The sequence below is a fragment of the Talpa occidentalis genome, unplaced genomic scaffold (genome assembly GCF_014898055.3).
Source record: "Talpa occidentalis isolate TD23 unplaced genomic scaffold, MPIMG_talOcc4v2.1 talOcc4.16, whole genome shotgun sequence".
NCBI lineage: Eukaryota > Metazoa > Chordata > Mammalia > Eulipotyphla > Talpidae > Talpa > Talpa occidentalis.
The window spans coordinates 63,877,358-63,902,895 of NW_023601653.1; the positions used below are offsets into that span (position 1 = coordinate 63,877,358).

General features: G+C 35.3%; 1 long non-coding RNA gene across 1 annotated transcript; it reads right to left on the reverse strand.

Moving 5' to 3' along the window:
• Positions 1 to 2,899: 2,899 nt before the first annotated feature.
• LOC119248337 (uncharacterized) lies at positions 2,900 to 25,538 on the reverse strand. Its single transcript, XR_005125909.2, has 3 exons — positions 25,060 to 25,538; positions 8,173 to 8,317; positions 2,900 to 2,937 (listed from the first exon to the last, which is right to left on the reverse strand). It is a non-coding gene; the product is annotated as an uncharacterized LOC119248337 (long non-coding RNA).

The following is a 25,538-nucleotide window of genomic DNA, read 5'->3' on the forward strand; positions in this document are numbered from 1 at the left end:
TTTGTACTTGAGAAGTCAAGATTTCTCAGTACTATCTTTTTTTTTTTTTTTTTAGGATTTATTTATTTATTTATTTATACAAGCACTGGTTCAGAAGCGCAGGAGGGTAAGAGAATTCACCAGAGCCAGAGCGGGGAACAGAGCAGCAGACTGATGAAATACACTGCTGAGGGGAGCAGCGGGCACGGCAGGAGAGGTCTGTCATGCCATGTGGGACCCTTGCCGGCGGATGGGGATCGAACCGGTGCTGCAGAGGCTGCGGGCAGCTTTGCAGCCCAGCACTCAACCACTGAGCCACCAGAGGAGGCCCCTCTCAGTACTATCTTAACAATGGCCTTGAGTCTGTTGAGATAGTCACTGGCTCCACAGGATTCTCATCTACAGAATTTGGAGAGGAGCTTTTCCTAGTATATAGATTTTTGTGACACAGGAAAATCACATATTCTCTGGTAATTCATCAACAGTAAGCAATGAAATACATAAAACAGAGGTCTCTAAATGGCCATGCCATTGAGATTCATACTGACTTTAATTTTCAAGATAAACAACTTCCATTCCATGAAATATGTATTAATGAAATGTGCATTATTTTGAGGTGTGTCTCAAGATAAACAAATTCCTCCTGATACATGTCGTGGGAATTGGTCCTGCTGTGGAAGCAACTGCTACTACTTTTCAAAGGAAGAGAAAAGTTGGAATGAGAGTAAGCAGTCCTGTGAAGCCCAGGGTTCTCATCTCATTAAGATTGATGATGAGGATGAGCAGGTATGTTAACTTTATTAAATCTGAGTAAGTGCTTTATGACAATGTCCTATGTTGGGTGTTAATATAATCTTTATATTTCCCTCTGGTATTATTGGGCTAATTGGCTTGAAGCACTGTACTTACTGGTGGAGATTTACTTATGGATTAGTGGACACAGGTGTAATATAGACTTAGAGCAAACATTGTTTAAACCAAAGAAAAAGCTTTGTTGTGGGTTTCATGGCATAGTTTGTATTCTTTTTATTATATGTGATGTCTCTTCAGATTTTACTTACTTGTTTATAAAAGATTTATTTATTTATGCATACAAGAGCTGGGATGTGGGCCAGAAGTACCAAGTCGGGGTGTGTGTGAGAGGATTCACCAGAGATAGAGTGGGGAGCAGAACAGGCAGATATACTGAAATATACTGCTGAGGGGAGCAGCGGACGAGACAGGAGACATATGCTGCACCATATGGGTTAACTCCCTGGCCCCGAATCGAATTCATGCAGTAGTGGCTGCCGATAGCTTCATAGTACTGAGACTTAACTCCTTATGCCACCAGGGAGGCCCCCATCTTCAGATTTTAATATGCATCAGACTTCTCAGTACTTAGCCTTTGATGTTATTCAGGACAAAAGAAAAACCTTTCAATTAGAATAGCAGTGAAAAAGAGAATACTTCTCATTGTGCTGAGTTTTATTCTTTTACCATCAATATTTGAGAGGGGCCACATTTCTTTTTCTTTTTTTTCTGATATGTTTCAGTGAGGTATCATTGGTTCATATTGTTGTACATGATTTAGTGTATACGATCTCCCACTTCTATGTTGTTACCGCACCATACCCACTGCTAAGACACACATCATCCTCCACCATCTCTTTTTCATTTATGTATTATGTTTTCAGATAACATTGGGTTGGAGCACAGTGTGTGATTGAGATGTAATTTCATGTCTCTTTTGACATTTCTTATCATACCACACACACTAATAAGGAAACTGTAATGAGAAGGTTCACATTTCTAAGTGAAAATGAATACTTTCATTGCAATGGAAATAATGTGTTGAAAAACAAAGAGAATGAATATACCCCAAATGATTCTACAAAAAATGAATATTGTTTTCATCATAATCCTGATGATGGAGGAACCCTCTCATTTCTGGAAGAGAAAAAATTAGTTCTAATTTCTATCAACTATAAGGTTAGAAGTGTAAAGTCAATCTAACAGATTTCATACATTTCCATCAAATGATTCAAATGAGGCCTGGATTCCATTTATAATTTAAGTCTTATCAGTGTTATTTTTATTAGTGACTTATCAGTGAGTTTTCAAAGGAAATTTGGGATGAGAGTAAGGAGTCATGTGAAACCCAGGGTTCTTGTCTCATCGAGATTGAGGATGAAAATGAGGAAGGATGAGTTAAAAAATACTATGTTGGGCCTCCCTGGTGGCACAGGGGTTAAAGGCACAGCACTAGCAAGCTATCACCAGCCACTGCAGCATAAGTTAGATCTCTACCTGGCCAGGAAGCAACCACATAGCACACCAGACCTGTCCTGTCTTGTCCGCTGCTCCCCTCAGCAGTGTATTTCACTAGATCTGCCTGTTCTATTCCTCACTCTGTGAATCCTCTCACCTCCTGCAGTTCTGGTCTACACCCCAGTTCTTGTATGCATAAATAAATAAATCTTTAAAAAATACTATGTGTCCTTGTTTATGATCTTTTATTATTACAATAACAATATAAGGAATCACTCTTAATAAGTGAATGAACCAAGTAATAGAATATGGAATCAAACAAATACATAAACCCAGATAGAGCTTAAAATACCTTAATCAATTTAAAACTTAGTTTTTATTTATCAATCTTAAATGATTTGAGTTTTCTTTTACTCTCAGGAAATTGTTTACCGTCCTATTTTTCATTGTGATTTATAAATCTGTTCTTGTTTGATTCCTATTATTGAAATTTTTGTTTTCTTTTAATCTATAAAAATAAAGCAATTTTTGAATACCAACTATATATTATTAAAATATTTTAATGTTAAGGTGTTTCAGGCTCTATCAATGTAATTATTTCAGCAATAAAATGTTCAAAACTGTGATTCCAACTTCATAGATAGGGAAAATTGTCAAGGATGTTTATTAACTTCCATATGTCTTCTTTTCTCTTTAATGCAAGTCACCCTAAGAGTAAAATACAAGGAACATAAAAGTTTGTTTTTATTGTAGTTCCAAATTAATGTTTGATAAGATTTTTCTAATAGTTTAAAGAAATTTCCTTGATCTTAACCATCCTGCAAGCTTGGTGTCTTGTTGTCATCTTAATCTTGGACAATTGAGTATTTGTAAAATACATCTTTGTAGCCTCTCTTTGCATTCCCCTGATTTCTAGTGAATGAGGCACTTTTCTAAATTTTTGACAATGTGTTTGATTTCATGTGAAATATCTGTTCTTTTTACTTCTTTTTACTTATTTGCCCTACTGGGCAATTTAGTTTGCTAAAACTAAAATTTGCCTGCTGGGCAATTTGCTGATGAAGAGAAATTCTAACTTTGGTGCAGTCATATTTACCTACATATTCTAGTATTTGTGGAGATTTTTAAATCTACCATGATCTTTCCTGGTTTCTTTCTCCATGAGTGACTCACTGAGACCTTTTCATTTTGATTCCTTCCCTGTACAACTGAGGAATCAACCCTACTTCATTATCATTGGCGTTTGAAATTATAGGTATTTTCTGAGAGTCTTCTTTAGATAAATAGTCATGATTGATATTATAAATAATGCTAGTAAATCTAATTTGCTCACAGCGATTCATTCAACAAAGAATCAGATACAACTATTGGGTTGGATTACACAGGAAAGGAACTACACATCCCTGGTTGTGGCAGGATGGAGTGGAACTTTCCCGGAAGCTGTAAGTCTTCATTTCATAGTTTTCCCTCTCCATTTCTTTCTCAGAAACTAATTTAGAGATTACATGATATATAGGAAAAGGAAAGGTTTTTTTTTTTTTTTTTTTTGAGATTTAAGGGACATGCTTAGCACCATTTGATGCCATTTCTCAGGCAACCAAATGCAAATCTCATATCCCCAAATAATCACATCTAAAGGGCATTTTCTTTTCATATTCTGTAATGAAGGAAATGCCAATGACAGCAAAATAATAGTTTGTTCTATTTTTATCTCTTGTGTGCTACAAAGATGTGGGACATGAGAGGTCATAAATATAAAGATGAACACTGATGTAAAATATATATAAATAAAAAAAGAAAGAAAAAGAAAAAAATTTTGGAGGGTTTTGAGCAGAGGGTTTACAAAATCAGACCTCTTGTTTTAAAGACCCAGATAATTGTTAAGATTAGATTTGTGTGAGTACATTTGGGGGATATAAATTGCACTGTAGGAAGTCTAGTTGGAGTCATCAACTTAGAGAAGATGATGGGTTGTTGAACAGGGGCATATTAGTCCTGGTGAAAATTAAAGAATATAAATATTTCAAAGATGTGTGAGACAGAGAAATCAGTTGATTTCAGTGCTTTTGGTTAAGAAATGATAAGGCCATTGTTGCCATCAATTCTAATGAGGAATTTCTAGATTTTGTTTTTGTATCTATGTTTGATGGATCTATTCAACATTTAGTTCCTATGGGATGTACCCAGGGCATTTTGGTAGGTGGTTATGAAGTTCCAATGAGACATCTGTGTGGAGTGTGAATTTGTGTCATCTCAGTGTGTAGACCATGTTACTAGTGCAAGGCAGCAAGTGATCATCAGGAAATCTACGGCCTGAACTCTTAAATACTCAGATTTTTGAAATAGTATTAAAATAGTTTTGAAAAATGGGGATGCAAGGATAACAGAAAACATTGCTGAGAAGAGTGTCTAAAGAGCTGAGAGGAAAGCCATGAAGCAGTGTGTAGGATAACTCTGATGCTGTGTTTGCTGTGAAAGATATTAAGCTCAGGATAAATGTGTCCTCTGCTTTTTAAACACATATGAGCAGCTTCTATGTTCAAAGCAAGTCTAGTGCTATAGACACATGGGAAACTGGAAATATTTTTATCTTGTTACCATGTGTCACATAATTTATTTTCTATATTAAATTTAATGGTCTCAGAATAATTTTTCAAATGTGACATCTGACATCTAATCCACATGTATCACATTCCACACCGACCTTTGTAATCTTCTCTTTCTCATTATCATTTGCAATATTTCCATTTGTTTTAAAATAATTATAAATTTACAGCTCTATATCTATGTTGGGTTATATATGTCTACTGAAATAATTGCGCCCTTACATTTTACATGTGTTAAAAGACTTAGCTTAAGGCATGACTTTCTATAATAAGTATGTTTTCTACTGTAGGAGTTTTCAACCAAGTACCCCTGCTGCCAAATGTGGATACATCAAGTTAACAAATATTGCTACTGCTGATTGTACCAGAGTGTTTTTTTATATTTGTGAAAAGAAATTTACTTGTCTTGATAATAAATGACTTGTTATAATCAAGGTCAATAATTTTTTTAATTGTTAGGAAAAAAGCTTATTTATTCAAATTAGTCAACATGCATGATTTATGAAGGATTATGGCATCTCAAGTATTCCTGAACAAGGAGATATATATATCTGTATTATATATAACATATATCATTATATGCTTTAAGCATATATGTTACTATATAAGGTATATGTTGATGTATATTATACATATCAATATATGGTATACATATTATACATTTTAACTCCCTAAAATAAGCTTAATTTTGAAACTTCAAGAACCAAATTAGAGAACATAAAATGAATTCATTTTGATGGAGTAAATGAATTCATTTTGATGGAGAGATTTTTATTTATTTTTGATAATCAATTAATTCCATTTATTTGAATAGGTAAGTAATGCCTTCATGTTATTCAGAATTAAGAGACATGAAATGATGGACAAATTCCCTTTGTCCATTTTGTCCTCTATTTGCCTAGTTCCATTCTCAAAGGCAAACATTCCAGTAGTTTCCTAGCTGTCAGAACAGAGATAATACAGGAAAGAACAACCATACTCATGCTATCTCTTAAACCAAATGTTACTTGACTATAGGTCAAATTTATAGTTACTATTTCTTTCTTAATTTTTAAACTTAAAATGCATCTTGCAGATTGATCCATATCAAAGCATAAAGAGCTGCCTCACTTTTATAAGTAGCTGCAAATAAACCAGTTTCATTTCAAATGATATTTAGGTTTCTCTTGGAATGTTGCAATTATAGAAAAATAGTGCAATGAATAGTACTTAATACAGTATATATGCTTGGATCATATCTATAAGGTAAATCTCTAACTGATTATTTCTTTGTCAAATCTCAGTACATTTAAATTATAAGACCTATTTAATAATTACCCTCCTTGAAGCTGTTCACTGCTCATCTCAGATGCCACACTCCAAAATACCTGCTCCTCCCAACATTATCTTCACCATGTGTTACCAACTGGTTTCACTTTGGTAATAATTTTTTCAACAATAAAATTAGAAAGGTTTCCTATGTTATTTTACATGCTCAATTCTGATTATCTCTGAGATTGATCATACCTTTATGTATTTTTCTCTTATTTTAAGTGTCTGCTCTTGTCTTTGTAGATTATCATCACAAATTTGATTATGAGCAATAGAAACCAGACACAGAATAGTTCATCCTATAAAATTCTGTTGACTTAAAATACAATTTCCCACTGCTGTAGGTCATAGTTTAAAAAAATATTTTCTGTAAACAAATAGCAAAACATTAAAAGCTAGTATTTCAAAAAAAATCATTATTACATTAGTCCTTCACAGTTTATTCAATCCCATGCAACAAATCTAGATAGTCTGTTAGCAATTTTTGTAAATCCCTTTTTCTCCTTAAGCATCTATAATTTTTACTCAGTTCCATAAAAAATCTGTTTTTCTATGCAAATGGCCAATAGGTATATGAAAAGATGCTCAACATCACTTATAATCAGGGAAATGCAAATCAAAACCACAATGAGGTACCACCTTACAATAGTGAGAATGGTACATGTTTAAAATTACTGGCAACAACAAATGTTGGTGAGGATGTGGAGAAAAAGGAGCTCTTCTGCACTGCTGGTGGGAGTGCAAACTGGTCCAACCACTATGGAAAGCTGTGTGAAAGTTTCTCAAATTACTGAAAATGGATCTACCGTATAACCCAGCAAATCTACTTCTAGGAATCTACCCAAAGGAAACAAAAACATTAATTTGAAAAAAAAAAACAAAAAAACAAACCTGCATACCTATGTTTATTGCAGCATTCTATACAATAGGTAAGATGTGGAAACAACCTAAATGCCCCCAAAAGATAAATGGATCAAGAAGATGTGGTAATATACACAATGGAATACTATTTGGCAATCAAAAAAGATAAACTCATGCCTTTTGCAGCAACATGGATGGAGCTGGAAGGGATCATGCTCAGTGAAATAAGCCAGAAGGATAAAAGAAAAATATCAGATGGTTTCACTTATAGGAAGAATATAGGGGAACTAAATAAGGGATTGGGGGAAAAAAGGACAAAACTAGCAGGCAACTATAAATCAGAAGGGAGAGGGAGAGGGAATAAAACAGGGGTGGGAAGAGCACAAGAGACGATGGTGATGGCTCATGGGTGATTTGGTGGTGGGAATTTTATGGGGACTACACCTGAGGAGAAAGCAAACTGTACAAAAGTGAACAATGAGGGGCCTCCCTGGTGGTGGAAGGGGTTAAGCACCTCACTATGAAGCAAAAAACAGCCTCTGCAGCACGAGTTGTTTCCCAGGCTGGCCAGGGAGCAACCCACATGGCGCAGCAGACCTCTCCTGACTTGCCTGCTTCTCCCCTCAGCAGTGTATTTCGGTCAATCTGCCTGTTCTGTTCCCCACTTTGTCTCTGGTGAATTCTCTCACCCCCTACACCTCTGGCCTGTACCCCAGCTCTTGTATGCATAAATAAATAAATCTTTAAAAAAAATGAACAATGAGGTTAAAATACATAGTTCCAGATTGCGTATTAGACTTTCTCCTGTGGAGTTCTCTACTTACAAAGCAGAGTAAGCAACTTCTGCAAGTAACAAAAGACTTCAGAATAATTGCAATTAATATATGATTACAAAATTTGACGACAAATCAACTGGACTTTCAGCACCTCTTCAAAGGGTCAGCTCGAGTCCTGAGGGGCAGCACTGTTCTGATCATTATCACCATCTCAGGGCACCCTACCCCCTAGGTAAACCACAGCATTTTTCCAAATTTGTCTGACAGTTAGGTGTAAGCTTCCACAATAAGCAATTCTACCCCCCACAGGACCACTCTGTCATGATGACATGGGTTTGAACCACTAGTTCCTATCCTGACCACATCTCTAGGCACTTCTTTTCACTCACCCTTTGTTCTGTGGGGTTGAATTTCCTTAGTGTCTCTTCTGTGGTCATCGGCATTAGTGTCCAGTGTTTAGTGGGGGCTCTATTTTCATCCCAAGTCATGGATCCTCTAGGTCCAAGGTCACTCTGACTACTTCAGATTATCCTCCTAGAAACAAATCAAGAATGTTCCTCTGACTCCATATCCCCGAAATCCATCTCCCCAAATCCATTTTAAATGGGAGAAAAACAGATTTTTCATGAATTGACATTTGTGTTTTAGAGCACAGGCCCAGAGAAGTTTCACTGCCCTTGAGGTGACCTCTCATTGTCTGGGCAGAAAATAGTCACAGAAGATGGAACTGAGGATGCCCAACTCATGGCTAGATGGATATTTAGAAGCAAGATGTATTCAGTTTTGTTGTAGTTTTGGACTCAAATTCGAGTTCAACCATGATTTAACACAAAGCAACTGATCAGATTGCCAACTGGAATTTTTTTAGTAAGTATTTTATTCCACAGCCCCATGAATAATTCCTAAAGCATTATCCTTGGAAAGATTATTTGAGAGTACAGCCTCTGTTCTCCTGTCTGGTGACCTTGTAATAAACTAGTTCTTTTCTTATAAGCTGGTGGCATGGTTTCTGACTTCTGTGCCATTGGGTAGAAAGCCCACATTTGGCAACAGACATGCCAGAAAATAAACATCGTATCAGAGATGAGAAATACCCTAACGGATACATTAATTAAAAACTGAAGAAAATAATCAACAAAAGATTAGTTCAAATTAGTTCCTCAAGTTGAAGAATTTATTTTGGAGACCTAACATACAAGAAATTTTAAAGGAAATAGTTTAAGCAGAAAGAAAATACCAGCAAAGTGATTTTAAGCTTACATAATGAATTGAAGATTCTTTAGAACTATTAAATGGAACATTCAGGCCTCCCTGGTGGTTCAAGAGGTTAAACATAGCACTTTGAAGCCATCCACAATGTCTGCAGCAGGGAGCTACCCACATGGTGCCCCAGACCTCTCCTGTCTCTCCCGCTGCTCCCCTCAGCAGTGTATTTCAGTCAATCCACCTGTTCTGTTCCCCATGCTGTCTCTGGTGAATCCCACACCTCTGGTCTGTACCCCAGTTCTTAAATGCACAATAAATCTTCAAAAAAAATGGAACATTCAAATATGAAAATTCCGTCCTTAATATCAGGAAGAAGACAAGATGCCATCTTTCTCCAGTCTTCCTCAAAATACTACTGAAAATCTTACCCAGAGCATAAGAGAAGAAAAGATTTAAAATGTTTACAGTTTGACAAAGGTCAAGAAAAAGTCAAAACAGGAAAGCTGATTGTGGGTCTGAGGGGTCTGAGGCATACAGCAAGGGAGGGTGAAGGAAGAGGGTCAAAACGGGTGGAAGAACACAAAGGTTTATGGTGATGGCTCACAGGTTCATATAGTAATGGGAGAACTATGGGGACTACATGATGTAAGAAAAAAAATTCAATTTATAAAAATAAAAATATTTACAGCTTGAAAAAAATAGTACTCTGTTTTCAGAGACTATATCTACAGTAATAGTGTTTCTGCTTGCAGAAAAATTTTCTACAAAGAAAATGCCAAGTGACTGAAATAAAGAAAAATATAAAGCCCTCGAAGTAAACAAGTTCAACTAGTTCATAGGATAGAGTATCAACATAGAAAATTGAAATTATATTTCCATATGCAATCAACACATGGAAATAAATTAAAAATATGTTACCATTTAATTCATAGAATAGGCTTACAAAATTAAAAGTCTTACAAAGTTTAGAATAGGCTTACAAAGTTAACAGCACAATATATACAGTAGGTATATGCTAAAATCTGCAAGAGTTGTAAAGAAACTGTTACAGGACAGGTTGAGGGGCACCCCAGAGCTCCCTGCCTGCTGTAAATAGATCCTGGCATCTGCTACATCAAGACAAAACATACTCTAGTGTGTAAAATCTTTAATATAAAGGAACTTTAGTACAATTAGTGTGCAACAAAGAAAAGACAAAGTATAGTTTCCAAATCAAGCACCTCAGTCACCCATCACCTTGTGGATAAATGCCCAGACAAACATGATTTGCCCAAAGCAGGACTGCTGAGGCCTAAAAGTTTGCCACAAGTCTAAAGCACCTTTTGGTGGGGACCCAGAGGTAAGGTCAGAAATGGTCAAATAAGTCTGGAAGAAAAAGAGCAAAATCAAAATCAAGATAAACACTGCCATTGTTAACCTCCCCATAGGTCTGACACTCACATCTCTTTCAACCATCCCAAGACCAAGAAGCAAGTGCAACTTCTTTAGGCAGAAATCCGCTCTCTCTGCTCCATGAGCCCCTGCGAGGTCTCCTTCTGGCTCTCCATCCTTCATCCTTCCTTCCTCAGTCTCCTTTCCAGCTTCCCCTCTTCCCTACTCAGCTCCACCCTTCCTTAGGTGGGGTAGGGAACCTGGAACCTCCCTTTTCCTGGGAACCACTGTTACAAAACCAGTTTGAATACATGTAAATGCCATGTTCATGAAATGGAAGCTTCAACAAAGCAAGTTGGTCAGTTCTTCTGAAATTGATCTGAATGTTTAAAAGAATTTCAGGCTAAAGCCCAGCATATTTTTGTTGGCATACACAGCATACCATCAAATTTATATGAGATGGCAAAACAATTTGAATAAATAAAATGCTAAGGAAATGGATAAAGTGAGAGGTTACTCTATATCCAATACTAATATTTATGCTATAGCTTTTATAACCAGAGTGTGATAACAGTAGAGAGATAGAATCAGTAATAATAGGAATAGAATTGAAAATCTAGAAATAGGTATACACACAAGAAGAACCAAATGATTTTTGAAGAAAGGCAGAAAAGCATTTCCATGGTAGAAGAATAGCCTTTTCTACAAATGGGACTGAAGTAATCAGACATCTGTGAAAAAAATGTGATCCTTAATATGTTTCATACCTAATATAAAAATTGAATCAAATGTAAACTTTACATGACCACAGTAGAACTAAAACTATTAAGTGGTTAGATATAGAGAGAATCTTTGGCAAATAGAGCTTGTGAACAAAGCCCCCTATAGGGACCCAAAAAGAGACTGTTATAGAGCACTTCAAGGAGGCTGGACCTCCCATCACACTTATTTCTTATAATCCATTGAGCCATTCCAAACTCCCTAAGCCATTGAATCCCTTCTTTCTATATTTAACCAAGACGTGTCTTGCATTTCTAATTTCTACTATAAGTCACATTTAATTTAATGTTTTAGCCAACCAACCAGCAAGCCAAAGATATTGTTAAATCCCTCATAACTCTGTGAGCTGCAACACAAGGTGTGTAATATCTGGTTTGTAAACCCAAACCAATTTATATTCCTTCCACAATTATTCCACTCCCTTAACATCATTTATATTTTTTTCTCTAGAGTCTTCTCTGTGTACATTAAAAACCTCAAATGTTCTACTAGAGTGGTTCACCTTGTCAGAGGTCACAACTTCAAAGGTCTGTTGGGACTGTGTCTAGTTATAGGTCTAGAAGCAAAGATATGTTGTTGGGGGTATATTTTAAAAGAAAATCAGATTGTCTTCCATAATTGCTGCTTCGGGGAAGTCCATTACATTATAGTCATGCAATATGGGTTAATTCTTTCTAGTGGGGATGGAGAGGCTGCTCTCTGGTGCATGAGGAAGCTGCTAGCACTAAAGGTGCAGAGGCCACTGCTACTGGGGGTGAGGAAGTCTCTTCCACAGGTAGTAAGGACTCATCAGAATTGTTGGCTCCATGTCTCCAACTTCATAAGGCTCTTTTAACATATCCTCATGCCATCTTAAGGCACCACATTCTCCCTCAATCACAGCCCTCACTTTCACAGAAGAAACCTTGTGACATTGAGTTCAATTTGTTTTGTAATTGCGCCAGAAGAGGATGAAGCTATGTATTTGATTTTCAGCCCCTAAGCCCTGTGCCCCAGGAGATAAGGGTCTCCTTCAGGACACAGACAGGCTTTCAGGGTATTTATGTGAAATTTAAGTGATTGCACCTTTATACTATCCTCCAAGAGAGCACAGGATTCCCATTTCTACAGGTCTTTGTCTACACTTACTATATTCCATTTTTAAAGTATTAGTCATCCTTATGACTATGGGTGTAGTTTTCTTTTTTGATACTGTCTTCTGATTTTATCAGACACTGAGCATGCCGAACTCATAGAATGAGTTGGGAAGCATTTTCTTCATAATTTTCTGGAAGAGTTGTGTAGAATTAGTAATATCTCACTTAGTGTTTCATAGAACTCTCCAACGGAGCCATCTGACCTTGGAATTTTTTGTTTGTTTTTTTGTTTTTGTGGGGAAATTTTTAACTGTAATATTAATTTCTTTAATAGACAGGACTTACTCAGGGGATTCATGTTTTCTACCTCTGGGTGATTTTAAAGATTTTTCTCATGTCTTTAAGTTGTCAAGTTTATTGATATGAAATTACTCATGTTCATAAATATTTTATTTTCCTTTTAATAGTTATAGAATTTTGAATGACATAATTTCATTCTTGACTGAGGTACTTTGTGATTCTTTGTTTCGTGATCAGTCCAACTATAGGTTTACAAATATAATTGATCTTCTCAATGAGCTATCAATGTGAGAGATCCTTTATATCTTTGATAATTAGATCTAGTTAAAGTCACTTGACACATGATTTTCTAACATCCATCTTATTTTATAAGCACAATATAATTTGAAGGAGAACTTTCCACTCCATGTACAAAAATTTTAAACATCTTAATGGAAACAACCATCAATGTAGGCATTCCTTCTACATGATTTTTTCAAACTATGGCCATCTTACATTTCATTAAACATCTCAAATTATAATGTACTGAGTATCTTATATTTTGGGGCAGCTCAAAATTTTACAAAGCCTTTTTTTGTGCATGTGTTTTGGCTTCCTCTAAAATGGAATTAAAATATGTGTTTTTAATGGTATTAAAATACAGTATTTTAAAGCATTGCTACCTTAGGAAAACAAATGTATAAAAAAAGATGAATAAAAAGGGAGAGTTGCCTAATAAAACATAATTTACTCATTGATTATTATTTTGTAATTACCCAAGATATTCACGGGGAAGACAATAAAAATGGAAAAGATGAGAAGAAACAACCCTAACTCTGTTTTTTTTAATAGCTTTTAGCTAAAGGTAATTCCTTTTCTGTTGAAGCTAAAGTAAGTAAAATCCAATAGTGACAGTGACAAAGAAAGCAAATCAAAGCCTAAATGTGCATTACTAGAGGCAAAACAGTAATATAAATGCTCACAATAATTTGATATTTAATTTATCAATAAACTAGTTATTAATCAAAAATTGCATGGACATATTATAGGATAAGAGAAAACTGAACTATCACTTTCATTTCTATTCACACAAATTCCTTTTTCCTAGTTAAAACCAATCTGTTTCTGTTACATTTTAGTAGCATTATGTATTATGGACTTAACTTTTATCAATTTAAATATAAAAGCCAAATTGTTGAAGATAATGCATAAGAAATATATAAAAAAAACATTAAAAACCTGTTTTCTCTGGGAACTTTGGTATTTTAAAATATATCAAAATTTTATGCACTCTGGCTGTTTTATTATAAACTTCATTCTAAGATACTTGTATATTTTACCATTTTCCTTGGTTTTGTTCATCTGATATCCTAAGACTCCCTTCCTCCCTCCTCTCTCTCACATTTTATTGGCTTAAGTTTTTAAAAATTATTTATTTTTATTGAGGTGACGTTGGTTCATATCGTTCTCTGTATTTTGGAAGTATAGGATACCATTATCGTGGGTTTACGTCTTGGTTTCTACTACTTATTCTTTTACTCAGTGATATTTTTGGTTTCATTTTGGATGGAAAAAAAAGAAACATAGATGATATTTAAGTGGGACCTTAAAGGACAAAAGGAACTGAGAGAGAAAAGAGCTATAGTAATCAGTATAAAAAGCCCTTAAAATGCATAGATATTTTTGGTACATATATATATTTATATATAAGAAACCCTAAAATATATACAGATACTTGGATATAAAAGTGTGTGGGCGCCTTAAAGACAGGAAAGAGTTTAGCAAAAAAAAGTGTTTTAGAAAGTTTTCAAGAATACTTTCCTCATTATATTTGTTATGTCAGAAACCTGTTCCCTGAAAGCAGTCACTTAGATCCTGGCAAAGAGCAGAATAAGGTAAAGACAAACCTGCAGGAGAGAGCGCTTCGGAATCTCAAATGTCTGCCATCCTTTAGAGGGGATGAAACATTTTTGCTTTGGGACTGATGGGGAAGGAATCTCAAACTAGTGAAAAGTGCTTCTGGAAAGACTTTAGTGTAGGTGACATAAAGGTGAATTTCAATTGTTATTACTAGAGGATTCTAAGAAGGATTTCAAAGTATCAGGGACTGGGGACTTTAGGTGCACAGATCAAAGATGTAGATACGAAAAGAGAAAAACTGCTTTTGTTCCTGTGTGAACCTAATCTAGGGCTAAATGAGCATAGTGCTCTAACTGAATTTAACTTATAATAATTTTAAAAAAGTGCTCTGGCAGTTTTGGTTACAAATAGTAAAACACATGATTTTGAATTAGATCCTTCATCGGGATGAATAGAATCCATTCATTATTTTAGCCCTATCTCTCTCTTTGTTATTATTATTTAGTAAAAAAGTCTTCAAGCATTTAAAAGGGAATAGAAGAGTGAAGTGGAATCTGGTAATAAATAATAAGTCATCCCAATATTGTGTGTATTTTTATTTACTATAAGCTATATAACAATCTGTGTGTCCTTGGGCTATTTGTTAAATATGTGGGCTAACATTTCTGTACATTTTGACATTTATTTATGTTTACCAAGTATATATGTAATATACATGTATTTTATCGTGTGTGTGTGTGTGTGTGTGTGTGTAAATAGTTTGGGACTTATCATCATAAATATAAGTGTCAATCATAGCAGGTAGAATATGGATAAGTCCCTAATATTTTTATATATTTTAAAATTTTGTGTTAAACACAAATTTTGAAGAAACAAAAGAATCTCATGAATTTCTGAGATGGCCATTTATTTTTCAAGCTTTATTGAACTGTAAAAAGCTGAGGTTTGGATTGAACTATTGTCCATAACATGTAGCATTTCAGTTCTCTATACTTTTACTGACACAGTGTGGGGTAAATGAGATACAGTCAGCAGTGGAAACTTTCTGTGAGGGAATGTTGAGTGTCATCTGGTCACTGGCTCTCTCTCTCTGACACAGTCTCTGAGGCCAGTCACACATCAAGGGCCTCCTCGCTTCAGAGCAGAGGAGCAAGGCCAGCAGAGCCAGCATATCCTCGCTGTGTTTCTGCCCAAGCTTGTTTTCCAGCTGGTGAAACCCCAAGGCAAACACACAGGTATGTTGAGCCAGTGTGGGTGTGTGACCCCAGCCCTGCTGTCAGGCTGCTGGGCAGGGAGAGATCAAGTAGAATGTGCCCTGGGGAAGATGTGCAGAATGTTGGGAGGGTTTTAGATTGTTGTTGGAAAGATTTGACCTTGGCATCCATGTTAACTAATATCTAATGTGATCTTTATAGGTGGATAGTGGAATGGATCAGAATGATAGTGGGTCCAAATACTTACTATGCAAAACATGATATTTTTAATCCTTAGGTATTTTGGGAAACATTTATCCATTTTTAGACAATATAAAACTTTTTCTTTTTTTAACCTCTATGGGTGCTGTTTTCTGATTAGCAATGAATTACCCAAAGTTTGAACCCCTTTGCCTAAGGTTAAGTGTAACAGGAAAGCTTGAATATTTTAATAAGAGAATTATTTTTCTATCAAAATAAATTGTTTCATATTTACAAATTTGTTTTCCTGTTATTTGGACATAAAGATATTCAATTATAAAACTAAACACAAGCTAGTTAGCTAGGAAAATACATGAATTTATTGCAAATTTGCTTTACAATCTTGTATTTTGGTAGAGAGAATATTTATTGAAAATTGAAGGGAAGTTTGTATTTTTCATCATTATTTGATGATTGTTCAGATCAGTTTCCTAATTTTAAAATGCAAATAAGTGGTAAATTAAGATATTTTTTTTAGAACCAAAATGCAAATTTATTAGGAAGATATAATATCTAATTCTTTCTGTAAGACCAAAATTTATTAGCTTGGAAATTTTTTTCTATTCTTTAATCGCTATTATTTTTTTTAAAGATTTATTTATTTATGCATACAAGATCTTTGGTGTAAGCCAGAGATGTGGGGGGTAGGGATGAGAGGATTTACCAGATTGCAAGAGAGAGTGGGAGCAGAACAGGCAGATCAACTGAAATACACTGCTGAGGGGAGCATCGGGGGAGACAGAAGAGGTCTGCTGCACCATGTGGGTCAGCTCCCTGGCCCTCCAGGGATAGACTTGTGCTGCAGTGGCTGGCAATAGCTTGATAACGCTGTTTTTAATCCCTGTGCTACCAAGGAGGACCCTTTAATCACTATTTATTCATTATATTTCCAGGGAGGAGATTATTTTTTTTGTGAAATTGCTTTCTATATGAATAGGATCATATCTTTGGGTAAATATAGATAAGTGAAAAACCATGTTTGTACTAAATATACATTTACATACATGCTATATATCATTTACATGTTATATTCTAATGTCTATCCATATATAATATACATCTTTTTTGTAATAGTCTCAGATCAGTGGTTAACTATTTTAGACTATCATGCCCATCACTCATTTAGCTCTCTAAATGAATTACCATTTGTAATTATATTACTTTTGCCTTCTGAAACACTGCAAGAAATTCAGCTTTTTATTTTGCCAGTGACCTTCAGAAATGAGTGAGGAGAAAGTGACGTATGTTGAACTCAAATTGCCCAAGTCAAAGAAACAGAACAAGAGAGATACAGCTCACAAAAGGAGAGGTAATGATTTTTTTCTGCTTTCTTGATCTGAAAATCATATAATGTCAAGTGTAAAAAGTGATCATAATAGTTGAATCTCTATTTCACACTGTATGCCTGATGTTTTATACATGAGGGGCATATTTAAGTATAATATAAAATGAGATGTGATCACAGGAATTATGATATTAACTTTATACTCTAAAGACTACATTTCTATTTTGTTCTTTTCATTTTGATTTTGTACAGGATTTCCTTGGCACATCATTGCAGTAAGTCTGGGAATTTTATGTTTTATTCTCCTGCTGGCAACTACAGCCTTAGGAATTTTGTGTGAGTATCATTATACACATTTCTTATGGGAACAAGAGGCAGGATGACAAATCAGATAATATGAATATTTCATAACTGGTGAATCTTTGTAAACTATTGTGTTCTATAGAAATATTAATAATCATGATGGTGTTGATGCTAATATTGATAATGATAATGATGATGATTGTAATATTTATTTTATTGCTACAAACTTGTGGAACAGCTTTAAAACTCAAAAACTTTGCTGACATGTACAGTGTGGTTTACACATATGTGTATATATATATTTATATACATATGGACTGGAAAATGGGGGGATAAAATATTTTGTTAATTATTTAAAGATGAAAGTTAGTGACAATGACTTTCTGAATTGGTGTCATCAAAGAAGTAATGAAGTGTAGGGAGCATAAATGATAAATATTTAAGGAAATACAAGAAAAATGTATACTATTATTTCTTAAGGGTTTTTTTGTGTCAATAATTGTAAAGATTGAGGTATGTGTAACATATCAATGAAATAACCAGAGAGATTTAGGTTGCTCTGTGTCTCAAGAGTGAATTTTTATAAGTAGACTCAAATTGTCAGCATCTGTAGCGTATGATTTAAAGCCTGGGGATCAAGCAAGATATTTTATTAGAGATATGAATTTGGATCCATGTGTTAATATAAAAGGTTTTTGAAAACCTAGTAGAGGAAAGCAGAAGTCAGATCATGGAGAGACATGTGAAACAGGGAGACTAGGTTATGTTCTAAGAAAGTCAGGAGGATGATCCTTGGGCTAAATCAAGATCTAGAAATCTGTAGAATTCATATGTAAATAGTATGTAATGGTAAAATGTAACTAGCATGGAAAAAGAGAATACACATATTAAGACATCAGTGAGAGTAGACAGAAAGGAAAGGAGATGAAAATTAATTATTCACAAGAAGTGGTAGTAGTGGAATGGATTGTTGAATTGAGGCAATAGTTATATTTATCATCTTGAAAACATTAAGATCTGTGATGTTAGATTTTTTGAAGAGCACATTCAATTTGACTGAAAGATGGTGGGTGGTGGTGGAATTGAATTTGAAGATTCTCAGATATATAACAAATTCTCCAGTGATTTCAAAAAATATGTTCATACACTTAAATATTCATATTTTTCTGGTTTTTACATCTTTTGGTGAATATTTTGAAGAGATTGTTATTTCTCTCAGAGATTTGAAACCTTCTCTATACAGTACAGTTGGCTCTCTGAACTATTCCCCATGTATATTCCTTGAATCCTTTACAAATTTATAGTAAACATAGAGCCACATCACCTGGTTTAGCTCTAATTTCAAATTTTAAATACTAAATAAAAGACTGATAATACTTCACAAACATTGGAGTCTCTGTTTGGAGCGCAAATGGCATAAATTTAATATTTTCTTTATTTTTTATTTCTTTTTTTAAAAAAAGATTTATTTATTTATGTATACAAGAGCTGGTATATAGGCCAGATGCATTGTGTGGGGGGGTTGAGAGGATTCACTAGAGACAGAGTGGGGAACAGAACAGGCAGACTGATGAAATACACTGCTGAGGGGAGCAGTGGGAAGACAGGAGAGGTCTGTTTCACTATGTGGGTTGCTCCCTGGCCAGTTGGGGATCCAACTCACAGAATCTGCAAATTGTTTCATAGTGTGGTGCTTAATCCCTTACACCACCAAGGAGGCCCTATTTTTTATTTCTTTTCTGCAAGTGTTGACTACCGTCAGATACTTTAAAAGTAACACATATCCCATTTTTTATTTAAAAATTCCTTTTGGGCCTCCCCGGTGGTGCAGCGGTTGAGCGCTGGGTTGCGAAGCTGCCCGCAGCCTCTGCAACGCCGGTTCAATCCCCAGCTGCTCCCCGGCCACCTGAGGAGGGTCCCACATGGCGCGCAGACCTCTCCTGTCGCCCGCTGCTCCCCTCAGCAGTGTACTTCGGTCCTTCTGCCTGCTCTGCTCCCTGCTCTGGCTCTGGTGAATTCTCTCACCCTCCCGCGCTTCTGACTGTACCCAGTGCATGTATAAACAAAACAAACAAACAAACAAATAAATAAATAAAACATGCCTCTATTAAAAAAAAAAATTCCTTTTAATTTATGACACAATTATTTTAACCTCACATTTTCTCTGATTGCATTACAGTTTAGTTAACATGATTTATTCTGTTGCCCAGAATTTGAAAAAAACTGTCATAACAAAATGATGTATTAAAGCACTAATGATCTTAATTTTATAATATGAATTGAAGATTATAAGAAATATCAAGACTGCAACAAATCAATATATTCAGGAGGAACTTCTACTTCTTCACCAGTAGTTTTTACTCATTCAAATTCACCAAATCATACCGGTATGTACTATATACTTAAGCTCACAGCTTACAGATTATTTTTCATAAATATTCTTTTCTGCTCTATTTCTAGATTTAATTTAAAATCTTCATTGGAATTTGGTGGGAGCTTTCATTTTGCTCATCTATTTTCATCAAATCCATTTTTGTTTTATAGTTAATAAAATGCTCAGCTTTCCCAAAGAAAGGGAAATTCTGTTGTATTGTCATTTTGAATTAATCAGTTGTGGATAGTACTTGTGAATGTATATTCCCAAACATATACATCCTTGTTAATATATCATCTATAAATTCACTTTGATTTCTAACTTGAGGAGCAATACTTCATATTACTAATGACTATTTGTACTTGAGAAGGACAAGATTCCTCAGTACTACAGTGGCTTTAGGTCTTTTGAGAGAGTAGCCAGGACAGTAATCCTGCATCTACAGGACACTTACCTACAGATTTGGAGAGGAACTCTTCCTAGCATATAGATTTTTATGATATAGGGAAATCACATATTCTCTGTCATTTATCAGCAGGAAACAATGAAGTACATAAATGTACAGGTCTCTAAAGGGTTTGGGATTGAGGATCATACTGATTTTTGTTATCAAGATAAACAGGCTCCATTCCATAAAGTACTCATTAATGAGATGTGCATTATTTTGAGGTGTGTCTCAAGATAAACAAATTCCTCCTGATACATGTCATGGGAAGTGGTCCTGCTGTGGAAGCGACTGCTACTACTTTTCAAAAGAAGAGAAAAGTTGGGTTGAGAGTAAGCAGGCATGTGAAGCCCGGCATTCTCATCTCATTAAGATTGATGACAAAAAGGAGCAGGTATGTTGGCTTTATTAAGCCCGAGTAAGTCCTCTCTAGATAAATTATGATTAAAATTATAAATAACACTAATAATTCTAATTTTCTCACAGCAATTCATTCAACAAAGAATCAAATACAACTATTGGGTTGGATTACACAATAAAGGAACTACACATCCCTGGCTGTGGCAGGATGGAGTAGAACTTTCCCGGAATCTGTAAGTCTTCATCTCATAATCTTCCCTCTCCATTTCTTTCTCAGTAACTTATTTATAGATTACATGGATATATATGAAAAGGAAAAAATTTGTTTGCAATTCAAGGGACATGCTTAACACCATTTGATGCAATTTTTTAGACAGGCAACCAAATGTAAATCTCAGAGCCCCAAACAATCTGATCTGAAGGACTTCATCTTCCCATATTCTGTTGTGCTGGATCCTCTAAACACAGGAAATTAATATTTTGCTACATGTTTTCTTCTGTGTTCTATGATAAGAGTTTTGTTAATAGATGTGTAGGACATCAAAGGTCAGTGTGGGAACTTTGGGTTTTGCTTTTTCTTTCGTAAGTGTATTAAGAAACAAATGGAGGGTTTTGAGCAGAGATGTTTCCAAATTAGACTTCCTGTTTTCAAGACTCATCTAGGTTTTCTGTTGAGATTCAATTGTGTGGATACATGACAAGGGATAAAAACTAGATTTTAGAGAGTCTGTTTGGAATCATTAGATTAGAGAAGAATAGTAGATAGTTGAAGAGGTGCAGGTTGGTGCTATTAAAAATTGCAGAATTTACAAATATTTCAAAGATGTGGGAGACAGAGAAATATGTGACGGTTCCAGGGTTTTTGGCAAAGGAATGATAAAGAATGCCATCAATTCTGATGGGAATTTTTAGATTTTGGTTTCTGTCTATGTTTGATTGATCCACTCAACATTTAGCTCCTATGGGGTGTCCCTTGGGCATTTTGATAGGTGGTTATGAAGTTCCAGTGAGAAGTCTGTGTGGGGTGTAAATTTGTGTCATCTCAGTGTATAGACAGTGTTCTAGTGGAAGGCAGGAAGTGACCATCAGGAAACCTAAGGCCCAAACCCTTAAACAACCAATTTTTCAAAATAATTTTAAAACAATGGGAATGCACGGATGACCAGAAAACATTGCAGAGAAATATGTCTATGAGGAGATGCGAGAAAGCCATGAAGCACAGTGTGTAGGACAATGAGAAACCTTAAATAGAAGTGATATGAAATAATGTACAGATATTCAAAGGTTGGTATCTTCTCTCAATAATTTTGCTCCTGGAAATTATTTTTACTCTCATGATCATTTGGGGGAAATTAAAATGAAGTAATATTTTCTTGTGTATATTATCCTTGAAACTTAAAAACCATGTTCCCTAAATTCGTTCCTCAATTTCATAAAATTGTGATGCCGTGTTTGCTGTGAAAGACATTAGGCTCAGTGTAAATATGCCCTCCCTTTTCAAACACGTAAGAACAGCTTTTTTGTTCAAAAGCCTAGTGCTGGAGACACAAGCCCTGGGCATGGTCATCTTAGTCATGGGAAACTGGAAATATTTTTATCTTGTTACCATATGTCACACAATATGTTTATTTTATTAACTACTATATTATGTTCATGGTCTCAGAACAATTTTCAAATATGCATGTCTAATCTACATGTGTTGAATCCTACACTGACCTTTGTAATCTTCTCCACCTTATTATCATTGGCAATATTTCCATTCATTTTAGACATAATTATACATTATAATTTTATAGCCATATATCTATCTCAGGATATTTATGTCTACTGAAATAATTGTGCCCTTATATTTTACATTTGGGATTAAAAGACTTAGCCTGAAGCATGGCTTTTTATAAAAATATCTTCTCTACTGTAGGAGTTTTCAACCAAGTACCCATGGTGCCAAATGTGGATACGTCAAGTTAACAAATATTGCTACTGCTGCTTGTACTAAAGTGTTTCCTTATATTTGTGAGAAGAAATTTACCTGTCTTAATAATTAAATAAATTGCTATAATCAAAGTCAATAATTTTATTCTTTATTGATTGTTTGGAAAAAGCTTATTTATTCAATATGGTATGGTGTATATGGATTATTCATGAAGGATTATTGTATCTCAAGTTTTCCTAAACCCAAAAGGGCAAAAAAGGGGGTGATATATATTAATATATACTGTATATATTTATGTAAATATATAACATATATTTAAATTAAAATCCATTAAATATGCTTAATTTTTGAAACTTCAAGGAACAATGCATTAGAAAACATAAATTCATTTTGATGGAGTGAAAGATTCTTATTTATTTTTGTTAATCATTTAAATGTATATATTTGAGTAGGTAATTAATGCCTTCACATTATTCAGAATTAAGAACTGTGAAATGATGAACAAATTCTCTTTGCCGATCTTGTCCTCTATATGCCTCATTCCATTCTCAAAGGCAAGCATCTTACTTGCCTTTTCTAGATACCAGTTTCCTAGTATCTGGAAATAATCCAGAAAAGAACATCCACACACATGCTATCTGTTAAACCAAAAGTTATTTGACTATAGGTAACATTTATAGTTACTGTTTCTTTCTTCATTTTTAAATTTAAATGCAACTTGCAGATTGATACATATCAATATATAAGGAGCTGCCTCACTTTTTAAAAGCACCTGCAGCTAAACCAGAGTCGTTTCATTTTTTTTTTAAAGATTTATTTATAGGGTCTCCCCTGGTGGCACAGGCGGTTGAGCACAGTGTTGTGAAGCTGTCCGCAGCTTCGGCAGCATAGGTGTGATCCCGGCCATTGGCGAGGGTCCCACATGGTGCAGCAGACCTCTCCTATCTCACCTGCTGCTCCCCTCAGCAGTGTATTTTGTCAGTCTGCCTGTTCTGTTCCCCGCTCTGTCTCTGGTGGATCCTCTCACCCTCCCGCGCATCTGGCCTGTACCCCTGTTCTTGTACAAATAAATAAATAAATCTTAAAAATTTTTATTTATTTATGCATACAAGAGCTGGGGTGCAGGCCAGAGATATGGGGCTGGGGGTGGGGGTGGGGGAGAGGGGATTCACCAGACACAGAGTAGGGAGCAGAACAGGCAGATAGACTGAAATACACTGTTGAGGGGAGCAGCAGGTGAGGCAGGAGAAGTCTGCTTCACCATTTGGGTTGCTTCCTGTCCAAACTGGAATCCAGCTCCTGCTGCAGTGGCTGGTGATAGCTTGATAGCACTGTCTTTAACCCCTGCACCACCAGGGAGGCCCTAAACCAGAGTCATTTAAAATCATACTGAGGTTTCTCTCAGAAACTAAACAAAAATACTGCAATGAATAGCAATTTAAACAGTATCATTTGCTTTAGAGCATATCTATGAGGTAAATCTTTGTTAGTTTGTTAAATCTGTGTATATTTTAATTACAAGATCTATTTAATAATTACCCTCCCTGAGGCTGCACATTGCTTGTCTCAGATGCAATACTCCAGAGCACCTGCTTCTCCCCTTGTTACCTCCACAGTGTGTTCCCAACCTGCTTGACTTGGGAAATAAAATCTTCACCAATTAAATATGGTTCTTGTGTTATTTCAGTGTACAATTTTGATTATTTGTGAGGTTAATCATGTCTTTATGTCTTTTCTTTTAAGTGTCTGTTCATGTCTTTAGATTACCATCACAAACTTGACTTATACAATAGAAACCAGGCCCAAAACAGTTCATCCTATAAAATTTTGTTGACTTATAAGTAATACTTAGTTACCTAATTTCACATAGAAGCTCATATTTTGGAGTGTCATGGAGAGAGAGAGAAAGTGAATATTCTACTTCTAATCATAAATTTCAATTTCTCATTGCTGTAGGTCATGGGTCAAAAAATACTTTCTGTAAATAAAAAGCAAAACATTAAAAGCTAGTACTACAAAAAAAATTACATTATGAGTCCTTCACAGATTATTCAATCCCTTATAATAAATCTTGATATTACATTAGCAATTTTTAAATTCCTTTTATTCCCATAAGCATCTGAATTTGTTATTCAGTTTCATAAAAAACTTTTATTTCCACATTGCTTGTTAGGCCTTTTCCTGTGAATTTCTCTATTTATAGAGCTGAGTAACCAAAGTCTGCAACTAACAAAAGGACTTCAAAATAACCATAAATATAATCTGATTATAAAATTTGATTACATATCATATTGGGCTTTCCAAGTGGGGTCTCAGCACACTTCAGAGGATCAGGTCCTGAGGGGCGGCACTCTTCTGATCATCGTCTCCGTCACAGGGGGCCCTGTGCACTGGCTGTACCACATCATCCATGTCCATATCTCCCACACTTAGGAGTGAGCTTCCTCACTAAGCAACTGTACCCCCACAGGACCTCCCCACCATGGTAGCATGGGTTTGAACTACCAGTTTCCATCCTGGCCACATCTCTATGCACCTCTTTCTACTCACCTTTTGTTGTATGTGTATAAATTTCCTTAGTGTCTCTTCTGTTGTGGTCATCATTAGTCTCCAGTGTTTAGTAGGGCTCTATTTTTATCCCAAGTCAAGGGACCTCTAGATCCAGTGTTACTCTGACTACTTTAAATTCCTAGGAGCAAAGTAAGAATCCTCATTTGATTCTACCTCCCCAAAATGGGTAACTCCTGTACTCATTTTCAATGAGGGAAAAAACATTTTTTTAAATGAATTTACATTTGTGTTTTAGAGCACAGGCCCAAAGAAGTTTTCACTGTCCTTGAGGTGACCTCTCATTGTTTGAGCAGAAAAATAGTCACAGAAGATGAAATTGAGATGCCAAACTGATGGTTAAAAGAACACGTAGAAGCAAGATGTGCTGTTTTGTTGTAGTTCTGGACCAGAATTTGAATTGGCAGAAAGTGACTGATCAGACTCCACCAATTGGAATTTTTTATATTTATTTTGTTCCT